At 39.4% G+C, this 13,286-nt stretch overlaps 1 protein-coding gene across 1 annotated transcript in view; it reads left to right on the top strand.

Moving 5' to 3' along the window:
* The window catches only part of RYR2 (ryanodine receptor 2), a 582,989-nt gene that overhangs the window by 285,833 nt on the left and 283,870 nt on the right, over nucleotides 1–13,286 (top strand). The window lies entirely within an intron of this gene.

The following is a 13,286-nucleotide window of genomic DNA, read 5'->3' as shown; positions in this document are numbered from 1 at the left end:
TTACAGTTCTTCTGTGTATTCTTGCCACCTCTTCTTAATTTCTTCTGCTTCTGTTAGGTCCTTGCTGTTTCTGCCCTTTATTGTGGCCATCTTTGCATGAAATGTTCCCTTGGTATCTCCAGTTTTCTTGAAGAGATCTCTAGTCTTTCCCTTTGTATTGTTTTTTCTCTATTTCTTTGCATTGTTCATTGAAGAAGGCTTTCTTATCTCTCCTTGCTATTCTCTGGGACTCTACATTCAGTTGGATCTTTCCCTTTTCCCTCTGCCTTTTTCTTCTCTTTTTTTCTCAACTATTTGTAAGGCCTCCTCAGACAACCACTTTGCCTTATTGCATTTCTTTTTCTTGGGGGTGGTTTTGGTCACCGTCTCCTGTACAGTGTTGCAATCTTCCATCCATAGTTCTTCAGGCACTCCATAACCCTTTGAATCTGTTCATCACCTCCACTGTATAATCATAAGGGATTTGATTTAGGTCGTACCTGAATGGCCTAGTGCTTTCCCCTACTTTCTTCAATTTAAGTCTTAATTTCGCAATAAGGAGCTGATAATCTGAGCCAGTCAGCTCCAGTATAGAGCTGTTTTGACTGACTATAAACAGAACTTCCTCACTTTCAGTTGCAAAGAATGTAGTTAATCTGAGCAGTATTGACCATCTGGTGATGTCCATGTGTAGAGTTATCTCTTTAGTTGTTGGAAGAGGATATTTGCTATGACCAGCATGTTTTTTTGGCAAAAAGATAAATTATTGTCATTTTTTGGTTATACTTTCAGACATTTATGTATATTCCCAATAGATTCAAGGAATTCTGTCCAAGGGAATCCCAATCTATTCCCAATAATCGATTCAAGGGATTACAGAGTGCCTGAAGAACTATGGATGGAAGTGTGTAACACTGTACAGGAGGTGGTAACCAAAACCATCCTCAAGAAAAAGGAATGCAATAAGGCAAAGTGGTTGTCTGAGGAAGACTTACAAATACCCACTCATGAATTATTATGAGTAAACTCTCGTAATTGCAAGTGTCTTTGTCTTACATCTTTTTAGTGTCTGTGGTATCCTATGGAGAACTTAAGTCATTAGTAATAGTGTTAAGAGCTCCTACTTTCAAAAATCTACAAACCTTTGTTTTTAATATAAATTTATTTTAATTGGAGGTTAATTACTTTACAATATAGTATTGGTTTTGCTATACATCAACATGAATCTGCCGCTGGTATACACGTGTTCCCTATCCTGAACCCCCCTCCCACCTCCCTCCCCATACCATCCCTCTGGGTCGTCTCAGTGCACCAGCCCCAGGCATCCAGTATCATGCATCGAACCTGGACTGGCAGTTCGTTTCTTACATGATAATATACATGTTTCAATGCCATTCTCCCAAATCACCCCACCCTCTCCCTCTCCCACAGAGTCTTAAAGTCCGTTCTATACATCTGTGTCTCTTTTGCTGTCTCGCATACAGGGTCATCATTACCATCTTTCTGAATTCCATATATATGTGTTAGTATACTGTATTGGTGTTTTTCTTTCTGGCTTACTTCACTCTGTATAATAGGTTCCAGTTTCATCCACCTCATTAGAACTGATTCATATGTATTCTTTTCAATGGCTGAGTAATACTCCATTGTGTATGTGTACCACAGCTTTCTTATCCATTCATCTGCTGATGGACGTCTAGGTTGCTTCCATGTCCTGGCTATTATAAACAGTGCTGCGATGAACATTGGGGTACATGTGTCTCTTTAAATTCTGGTTTCCGCGGTGTGTATGCCCAGCAGTGGGACGACCTATTAAATTCACTCTTTAATGAACAGTTGGATATATTAAGAACACACATATTCATTAAGAATGCCTGTGATAGTATACCATTTTTCAGTATTTTCCACACTTTAAAAATATTTGATTCAGCTACTCTATTAGGTATATACCTAATATGCATACAACAGGTATCTAGCAAGTGTACAATAGTCATAGATGTTTTTGAGCCTCTTTCTAACTGTATATTTTCTTACCTTTGTGTCTCCCTAGATAGTATTAGATAGGAGAGATGATAATCTATATCTTTTCTGCTGGAAAAATTTTATAATGATGATAGTAAAGGTTCAGTGAAAAAAAATCATCCATGGTTTTAAAGCCTGACACAGCAACCACTTGATATCCTCCAATTTTATTTTTATTCCTTTCTACATGAATATTTATATTTTGGCTATCTAGATGCTTAGTAGTGTGTTCTCCACTTTCTTCCCCAACTCTGCTTTATTTTAAACATTTTTGGAAGTTATTTATCCTACATTTATATGTATTTCCTATACCATTACTTTTCTGATATTCATTGAAAATTATATAGAGCACTGCCAATGTAAAGCTGACTCAGTTCTTAAGTTACACATGACAGCCAGCTAATTAAAGAGAAAACAGTAAAGAAACAAACCCACTACAGCTCAGAGAAATGATTAATCGTGGCTGTAACAATAACCTTGAGTTTTCAAGGAATTAGTTAATTGCAGGCAGTATTCAGGGAGGAGAGTACATTTTACCCTATATAAGGAAACATGCAGTATATGCTAGAGAAAAATAATGATGATTATATTTATAGACATTAATAATTATGGGCATAAATTATGTCAGATGCATCTGATACATTCACATTTAGTGAGAACTATTTTCAGGAGGATGCTAGATAAGATGTTGTTTTGAAAACATACATATTTACATACATATTATTTACAAGTGTAATATAATCTTGCTTAACACATCAGTGAAGCAGTGTGTTAGTAAGTTATGCTTCCCTTTCTTGTGACTTATATGAATTTCAAGAAGGAAGAAAAGCAGCTTCAGTTCAGTTCAGTTCAGTCGGTCAGTCGTGTCCGACTCTGTGACCCCACGGACTGCAGCACGCCAGGCTTCCCTGTCCATCACCAACTCCCAGAGCTTGCTCAATCTCTTGTCCATCAAATCAGTGATGCCATCTTTGGGTTTCATATTACTTTCATATTTCAGATCATCCTCATTTCCATTTGATTTTAATATGTAGTTATTGAACATCTACTGTGCTTATATTCAACAATGAATGAAAAAGTTTTGCCCACAGGTAGATTTCATTATAGGCAGGGAAGGTAGACTAAATTTTTCACACTTTTGTGTGATGTAAGCATTAATCCCCAAGTATCCCAGCAGTGGTTTAACTGAGCTGTCAGAAAAATCTTAAAGAGATGTATTGGTTATCTACTGCTGTGTAACAAATCCCTCCCTAAAATTTGATGGCTTAAACCAACAAACATTTGTTGATCTCAAAGTTTCTATCTTTTAGGGATTTGTGAATGGATTCATTTGGCTTCCCAGATGACGCTAGTGGTAAAAAAGTCACTTGCCAGTGCAGGAGACACAAGAGGCATGGGTTTGATACCTGGGTTAGGAAGATCCCCTGGAGGTGGGCATGCAACCCACTCCAGTATTCTTGCCTGGAGAGTCCCATGGACAGGATCCTGGCAGGCTATAGTCCATAGGGTCACAAAGAGTCAGACGTGACTGAAGCGACTTAGCCCGCACACACAAGTGGATTAGTCAGGTGATTCTGGATCATGGTGGCTCAGATGGTAAAGCATCTGCCTACAATGCGGGAGACCCAGGTTCAATCCCTGGGTTAGGAAGATCCCCTGGAGGTGGGCATGGCAACCCACTCCAGTATTCTTTCCTGGAAAATCCCATGGACACAGGAGCGTGGTAGGCTACAGTCCACGGGGTCACAAAGAGTTGGACACGACTGAGCGACTTCACTTCTGGATCATGGCCTCTCTTGAGGTTTGTGTCAAGTCCACCAGGGCTGCGGTCATCTGAAGACTTCAGTGGGGCTGAGGGATTTGCTGCTAAGACAGTTCAATTGCATAATTGTTGGTTAAAGGACTCAGATTTTCTCTGTGTATTGGCAAGAGATCTAAGTTCCTTGTCATGAAGACCTCCTCACAGAGATACTTCCTTTGCATAGCAGCTGGCTTCCCCCAGATTGAGTAATCTAAGAGATAGTGCAAGAAAGAAGCCTCACTGCTCATTGCAGTGACTTCTGCCATGTTCTGTTTGTTGGAAGTGAGTCACTCAATGCATCTCACACTTAAGCCCACAGTTTTTTAGAGAAGTGTGACAAAATATTTGGAGATGTGTTCTAAAACCATCTACTTAGAAGACTCAGTAGGAATCAGTCAGGTTCATTTGTTCAGACAGAGGGAATAGCGTGTGAAGGCTTGGCAGTCCAGGAAAGACTGCACCTGGGAACTTTCAGTTGGCTTTGCATGGCTGACTATCAAGTAGAGTTTGAGAAGTAGAAGGAAATGAAGGAGAGAAGGCAGAGACTGAAACAGAAGGTTTTTCTGCTTAAAGAATCACTCCATTTCTCTTTGGAGAATGGGCTGTATGTGGACAAACTGAAAGGTGGGGACAGCAGTGTGGTGTTAGTGAGGAGTGTTTTGGCACTCCTGAACTTTTTCTGGCCTGAACTTAACCAGTACTGTGCATAGAAAGAATAGGACAGACTCGTTTGACATTTGGAAATAGAATCAGTAGAAAGATGAAGGAGGTGTCTGGAATGGTTTTGGAACAGTCAGAGATGGGAAACTGGAGAGATTCTGAGTTTGGAATTTCAGTTTGAGTTGTGTTTGAGACAACTATACACAGCAACCAAGACTCAGTTTATACACACACATATACACATGTTTGTGTGTGTGTGTGTGTGTGTGTGTGTGTGTAGCTGAGACTATTGCTAGAGAGAAAGAGAGGATTACATTTTCCCTTTTTTTTAAATAGGAGAAATTTAGACATTTTTAAGAAATGGTTTCTGGTTCTAAGAAAAAGAACCAGTGGAAAGGAGAGGTTGAAAATAAAGGAGAGGAACTTGATGAAGCATGATATGAAGATTAGGGGTGGGGAAATGAAATTTACAACACAGATAAAAGATTTGGCCTTACATAAGAAGAACACGTGCACCGCTAAGCTTGATGGGGGAGCAGTCAGGATTTAAAAAATGCAGTAAACTATGTCACGGAAAATCAGGAAGAAGCTGGGGAAATTGTTACTGTTTCGTTAGAATTTTTTGTTGAAATATTAAGTGAGGCTGTTTGCTAAGAGAGAAAAGTGAAAGAGTGATGCTGTGTGTTAGAAGCCTTGGAGAGACCAATAAAGATTTTCTGAATATAGAATTCTGGTTGAGTTTCCCTTCAGCACTGTGTATATTCATCCCATTGCCTTCTGGTCGCCATGTTTTCAGATGAGACGTCAGCTGTTACTCGTATGAAGGGCCTTTGTATGTGATGTGCTGCTGCTTTCTTGGTGCTTCCAAGATCCTCTCTTTGTCTTTCAGTAGTTTGACTATGATGTGCATTGTGTGTTTCTTTGAGTTTATCTTACTTGGATTTTGTTGAGCTTCTTGTATCTGTAAATTAATTTTATTCACCAAATTTGTAAAATGTTTTGTCAGTATTTAAGTATTCTTTCTGCCTCTTTCTCTCCTCTCCTGAGATTTTCATTATGTGCACATTGTTAGGCTTGCTGCATCTGGCAGGTCTGTAAGACTCTGCTTATTTTTCTTCTTCTTTTTTCTTCCCCCCTGCTTTACATACTTAATAATCTCAGTGGATCTTTATTCAGAGTCATTGATTCTTTCTTCTTCAAGCTCAAACCTGTTGTTTGGCCCCTCTAGAGAATTTTTAATTTCAGTCATTATAATTTTTAACTCCAGAGTCTATTTTTAAAGTAATTTCAGTCTCTATTTATAATCTCTATTTGGTAAGACATTTTTCTCATACTTGTCTTTAGTTCTTTAGACAAGGTTTCTTTTAATTTTTTGGATATATTTGAAATAGCTAGTTTAACATTTTTGTCTAAAAGTCCAGTATCTGGGATTCCTCAGTGACAGTTTCTATTGACTTTTCCCCTCCATATATATAAAACATACTCTCTTATTTGCATGTCTCACTATTTTTGTTGAAAGTTGAACATTTTGAACAATAAAATGAGGCAGCTCTGGATTCTCCCTTCCTCCAGGATTTGTTATCATGTTTGTTGTAATTGTTGTTACAGTTGTTGTTACTTATTTGTTTAATGAATGTTCTTAACTTGTTCTGTAGAGTTTATTCTGTTTATCATGTGTGGCCACTGAAACCCATGGAACATACATAAGAAAGACTCATTTTCCATGTCTGAGTTCGTGTGTCTGAGTTCGCTGTTAGAGAGATCAAAATACTAAGTAGGGATTGGTGGTAGAAAGAGCATTCTTGCCGGAGGGGGAAGTGTACCTGATGTCATTGAATACAGAAAGAGATGAGGGAAAATTGATTATCAAGTTAGGCTAAGATACAGAGTGTAAGTGGGGAGAGAACAGCAATAGTTGGAAATAGAAGGATTAGGCTATAAAATATGGAATATTTTGAAAGCCCCAGCTAAGAAGTATGGTAAATTTGTATGAGAAATTCTAGCCTCAGAAAGTTTTAAAGCGAAAGTTTGATTTGTGGTTAGAGTGTTCTGTAGCAGTACTATGACGACAGTGGAAAGGAACAGATTGGAGGGGGAGAGTGCTTGGATAGAGAGACCAGTTGCGAGGCTTTTGGAAACATGTGATCTTCAGAAGAAGGATGGTGAAAAATGGAAATGAAAAGATAGATGTGAGATGGTTTGTGGAATGAAGCAAAATGTCTGGTGATCACTAAGATTTAAAACTTTAGTTTGTAATTGGCTATACTGTTTCGCTGACATCAGAAAAATTAACAGCATATTTTTTTTTTTAACTTTAAACTTTTTATTTTGTACTGGGTTATAGCCAGTTAACAATGTTGTGGTAGTTTCTGATGAACAGCAAAGAGACTCAACCGTACATTTTCATGTATCCATTCTTCAAACTCCCCTCCCATGCAGGCTGCTGCATAACATTGAGTAGAGTTCCATGTGCTATACAGTAGGTCCTTGTTGGTTATGCATTTTGAATATAGAGTATGTACCTTACCTTAGGGCATGATATTTTTGTTAAAATTGAATCTGTTGTTGTTAAGTCGCCCAGCCGTGTTCAACTCTTTGCGACCCCAGGGACTGCAGCACACCAGGCCTCCCTGTCCCTCACCATCTCCCAAAGTTTGCCCAAGTTTATTACATCCATTGCATCAGTGATGCCGTCCACTAATCTCATTCTCTGGCACCCTCTTCTCCTGCTGCCCTCAGTCTTTCTCAGCACCAGGGACTTGTTCAGTGAGTTGGCTGTTTGCATCAGATGACCAGAATACTGGACCTTATGTAATTCATCAGGGTTATAATTTATTTTCTGTTAGTCAGCAGAATGCTGATTTATGTATTCCAGGATGAATATGAACTCAGTGTTGAAATTGTGCTATCTTTGGAGAATTGTCCTAAATAATATTTTAAGATATTTGGAAAAGTCATCTATGCTTATTCATTAAAAGGTTTTATAATTGCTTACTTATCAGTTCAGTTCAGTCGTTCAGTCGTGTCTGACTCTTTGTGACCCCATGAATTGCAGCACGCCAGGCCTCCCTGTCCATCACCAACTCCTGGAGTTCACTCAAATATCACTTTAGATCTAAAGGATTCTAGATAAGTGTAAAATTTTCAAGAGACTAGTCTGCCTTCCCAGAGAAGGCAATGGCATCCCACTCCAGTACTCTTGCCTGGAATATCCCATGGACAGAGGAGCCTGGTAGGCTGCAGTCCATGGGGTCTCGAAGAGTCGGACATGACTGAGTGACTTCACTTTCCCTTTTCACTTTCATGCATTGGAGAAGGAAATGGCAGCCCACTCCAGTGTTCTTGCCTGGAGAATCCCAGGGACGGGGAGCCTGGTGGGCTGCTGTCTCTGGGGTCGCACAGAGTCGGACACGACTGAATCGGCTTAGCAGCCTGCCTTCCAGCTTATTATAAATAACGTATACTTTTAATCTATAGTTAGATCTTGACTGCCCTCTAGTGGTAAGCGTCTCTTGGTGTATGGTTTAGATGCAGTGAGTGTAGCTATTGTAGGTCCTATTTGAATGGTCATTGGTGTTTGCCTTCTTGATGGTAGGATCTCGGGGGTACAAGGAACACAGTATATTATCAGACCTTGCCCTTAATCTTAAAGTGGTTTTTAAAGGCCTAAATCCTGAATTTTTTCTTTGAGTAGCCCTGATAGAGTGCGATGGGAATTTATCTGCTGTTCAGTTTTTAAAATGTCAATTACTATTGCACTTATTATAACTGTATAAAAATCATTTATGTAACATACTTACATGAGCTAGAAATATACAAATATAGAGTGTTTAAATTCAAGCAAAGAATAACAATTGCATATTTGGAGAGAAGTTCTGCATTTTGACAGTGATGCTGCTGGTTACCTATTTGGCAGCGTTCCTGTGTCCAGGGCTCAAGAGAGTCTTTGTTCTTAGATTCAATTCAGCAGGTACTTATAGGGCCTACTTTTGTGTTCAGCTGCTTAATGTTTTAGGATATGCAAGAGAAATTTGTTGCAGATTGCCTGGGTATTTTTTTTTTTAATATCTGTGGATTCAGATTTCCACTTAGTGATTTTATCAAGAAACAGAATCCTGATCTGTTTCTTCTTTAAACCGTGATTGCAAGCTACTCTATAGTAATGTAAGAAAATTAGAATATAAACTGAGCCTCCTGGACATTTGGAGGAAAATCCGTGAAGCATGCAAGTCCTTTGCATGATATCTATGAACAGCATATTCACTTCAAGTTCAGTTGAATGCCATCAATGAGTGTAAGAATAGTGCACCAATTATGACCCAGAAATTCCACTCCTATTGTATATATCTGAAAGAATAAAAATAATAACTCAAAAAGATACAAGCACCCCAATGTTCCTAACAGCATTATTTACAGTAGCCCAGATATGGAAGCAACTTAGGGGCTTCCCTTGTGGGTCAGTTGGTAAAGAATCTGCCTGCAGTGTGGAAGCAACTTAAGTGTCCCTGTTGACTCAAATGGTAAAGAATCTGCCTGCAATGCAGGAGACCCAGGTTCAATCCCTGGGTTGGGAAGATCCCCTGGAGAAGGGATTGGCTACCCACTCCAGTATTCTTGGTAGAGAATTCCATGGACAGAAGGGCCTGGTGGGCTACAGTCCATGGGAGCACAAAGAGTCTGACACGGCTGAGCAACTAAGTGTCCATCAACACATGAATGGATAAAGAAGGTATGGTATAGACATGCAATGGTATATTACTCATAAAAAGAAGAAAATTTTGACATTTACAGCAACATGGATGCATTTGAAGGGCATTATACTAAGTGAAATGAGTCAGAAAGACATATACTGTGTGGTATCACATATGTGTGGATCGCAATGAATTGTGGAAAACTCTTAAAGAAATGTGAGTAACAGAGTGCCTTACCTGTCTCCTGAGAAACCTCTCTGTGGGTCAAGAAGCAACGGTGAGAACTGGACATTGGAACAACAGACTGGTTCCACACTGGGGAGGGAGTACAACAAGAATGTAAATTGTCACCCTGCTTATTTAACTTCTATGCAGAGTACATCATGCAAAATGCCAGCCTGGATGAATCACAAGCTAGAATCAAGATTACAAGGAGAAATATCAATAACCTCAGATATGCAGATGACACCACCTTTATGGCAGAAAGTGAAGAAGAACTAAAGAGCCTCTTGATGAGGGTGGAATAGGAGAGTGAAAAAACTGACTTAAAACTCAGCATTCAAAAAGCTAAGATCATGGCGTCTGGTCCCATCACTTTATGGCAAGTGGAAAAGTGGAAGCAGTGACAGATTTTATTTTGTTCGGCTGCAGAATCTCTGTGGACAGTGACTACAGCCATGACATTAAAAGACACTTGCTTCTTGGATGTCTGTGACAAACCTGGACAACATATTAAAAAGCAGAGATGTCACTTTGACAACAGAAGTTCAGAAAGTCAAAGCTATGATTTTTCCAGTTCAGTTCAGTTCAGTCGCTCAGTCGTGTCCGACTCTTTGCGACCCCATGAATTGCAGCACGCCAGACATCCCCGTCCATCACCAACTCCCGGAGTTCACTCAGACTCACGTCCATCGAGTCAGTGATGCCATCCAGCCATCTCATCCTCTGTCGTCCCCTTGTCCTCCTGTCTCCAATCCCTCCCAGCATCAGAGTCTTTTCCAATGAGTCAACTCTTCGCATGAGGTGGCCAAAGTACTGGAGTTTCAGCTTTAGCAGCAGTCCTTCCAAAGAAATCCCAGGGCTGATCTTCAGAATGGACTGGTTGGATCTCCTTGCAGTCCAAGGGACTCTCAAGAGTCTTCTCCAACTCCACAGTTCAAAAGCATCAATTCTTCGGCACTCAGCCTTCTTCACAGTCCAACTCTCACATCCATACATGACTACAGGAAAAACCATAGCCTTGACTAGATGGACCTTAGTCAGCAAAGTAATGTCTCCGCTTGATTTTTCCAATAGTCATGTGTTAATGTGAGAGTTGGACCATAAAGAAAGATGAGTGTCAAAGAATTGATGTTTTTGAACTGTGTTGCTGGAGATCCATCCAGTCCATCCTAAAGGAAATCAGCCCTAACTGTTCATTAGAAGGACTGTTGCTAAAGCTGAAGTTCCAATACTTTGGCCACCTGATGCAAACAGTTGGGTCACTAGAAAAGACTCTGATGCTGGGAGAGATTGAAGGCAGAAGGACAAAGGGACAGCAGAGGATGAAATGCTTAGATGATGTTGCATCACAAATTCAATAGACATGATTCTGAGCAAACTCCGAAGATACGGAGGACAGAGGAGCCTGGCGTACCATACACAGTCCATGGGGTCACAGAGAGTCGAACATAATTTAGCAACTGAACAACAACAAATGTCTGGAATCTGAAAAAATAAAACAAAGTAGTGAATATATTTAAGAAAAAGAAATATGCTCACAGAAGTAGAGAGGAAAGTAGTTGTTACTAGTGGAGAGAGAGAAGGCGGGAGGAGCAAGGTGTAGGCGTAGGTGATTAAGAGAAACAAACTACTGTGTATCAAATGAGGTACAATGATATTTTGCACAACACAGGTAATAGAGCCCATTTTTTATAATTATAATTGGGGTATAACCTTTAAAATTGTGAATCACTGTTGTACATATATACAGTGTTGTACATCAACTATACTTCAATAAGAGAAAGAATAGTACAGCAGCTTGAGGTCAAGGAGAAAAATGCCAGGGTGAACAAATTCTTCATCATTGCCTCTTACTGACCCAGATCTTCTTTATAGTCCCCCTATTTTTATTACCGTTATTAGTAGGGGAGATTAATGATGAATCCTAATAGCAAGAGAAATTTGCAGTAGGATTTTAAGGAAATTATGTAGTGGTTATATTTCTATATCAGATTTCCCAATGTATTTGGACTTAAACTAATATTAAAATTTATTTGGCTCTTTGAGCACACTTTGCATTTTGTGGAGTCTGATATCTTGGAAACTTAGGAAAAAGGACCCATGAATTTTTCAGTAATTTAAATTTCTAAAAAATGGAATATTCCATACTTAGGAAATTGGGAATTTAATCTATTAGTCCACATGAGAATGTAATAAGTGTGATTGTATTTACAAATGTCAGCATCACTAAAAATAAGGATAAATATGTTGAGGGCATTTTATTTTCCTGACACGTAATCTCCCAAGCTTCGTGTAGTTCCTTGATCGTATTCTGTACCTCTGTGACGCATTTCAGGAAGATTACAAGCATGACTTAAAGAAACAATGGATCAGTGTCCTGTTTTGGGGGAGACATTGACTGGAAATGTGTCGTTTCCTATTTTTTTTTTTTAGTACCATGACATTTAGAATTATCTTCTGAATAGTAAATTTTCTTGTCCTTGAAAAGTAGTTTACTATTCAATCTTTCAAAAATCATTCAGTTTTTAAATAATAGATGTGAGAATTTTTTACCCTTTACCGACAAGGTAAAGGTGAAGGTTTTTCTCATTCAAGTCCCTTTCCACTCCTAACTTGAATGTATCAAAAGCAAACCTTTCCTTTTCAGAGAAGGTTGTACATGCTGTCAGCTCTATAGAGTAGTATAAATGCCTCATTTTTAAACTCAAAGCTATGGTTTTTCCAGTAATTGTGTATGGATATGAGAGTTGGACTACAAAGAAAGCTGAGTGCAGAATTGATGCTTTTGAACTGTGGTGTTGGAAAAGACTCTTGAGAGTCCCTTGGACTGCAAAGAGACCCAGCTAGTTCTTTCCAAAGGAAATCAGTCCTAAATATTCATTGGAAGGACTGATGTTGAAGCTGAAACTCCAATCCTTTGGCCACCTGATGCAAAGAGCTGACTCATTTGAAAAGACTCTGATGCTGGGAAAGATTGAGGGCAGGAGGAGAAGGGGACGACAGAGGATGAGATGGCTGGATGGCATCACTGACTCAATGGACACGAGTTTGGGTAAACTCCAGGATTTGGTGATGGACAGGGAGGTCTGACGTTCTGCAGTCCATGGGGTCTCAAAGAGTTGGACATGACTGAGTGACTGACCTGAATGCATCTATTTTTTCAGGAAGATACTTGAGTGTCTTACATGATACGAGTGTGTGACTTTTGAGGCTTCACTGTTGGATACAGGAGATTTGCCTGGAGCAGACTAGGCTGTTAGGTGTGAGCATGTGTGTGTATGTACTTGAGGTGAAAAAACAAAATATTGTTTATTCAGAAATTTAACACAGCTTTTAAAAGGTTTATCAGATATAGTTCCTCTATATCCCCTATAATCACATAATCAGCAAAAAGCAATAACTGATCCTTTCATTAAATCAGCCCCTATTATGGGCTAGAACCTCTTTAGTCCATTTTTCTTTTCTTCAATATAAGCTTCAGTTGTTAAAGGTGATCTAACCGTGTGTTAATTGGCAACCTTTAGAGCTTATCTTGAGTGTTTTTGTTTATTTAGCCATATCAGTAGTTAAGTTCTTATTAAACTTTTATTAGTTATAAGGTCTTTCCTAACTTGAGAACAGATGAGAACTAATATGTAGCTGGTATCTGCTAATTCCGTGTCAGCTGCTGGAGGAAGAGTGGAAAGAACACAGTTTGTGGCATTTGGCAGCTCCCAGATTCTGCCATTTGTTAGTTGTGAGATGTAGGTCAAGTCATGTAAATTCCCTCCTCTGTATTTAACCCTGGTCTTCACAGAGCTGACCATACCCTTTGATATCTGTTCAGAGGACCGGTGTCCGCATGCATGTGAATTCCTAGAGGGTGACGATCTTGAAGTCTTCCTGGCTCCAGGTTCCCTGGTCTGAAATTT

Source organism: Budorcas taxicolor, chromosome 5 (assembly GCF_023091745.1).
Source record: "Budorcas taxicolor isolate Tak-1 chromosome 5, Takin1.1, whole genome shotgun sequence".
Taxonomy (NCBI): Eukaryota; Metazoa; Chordata; class Mammalia; order Artiodactyla; family Bovidae; genus Budorcas; species Budorcas taxicolor.
The sequence above is the reverse complement of the archived record's forward strand: the minus strand, read 5'-3'. Positions and strand labels throughout refer to the sequence as shown.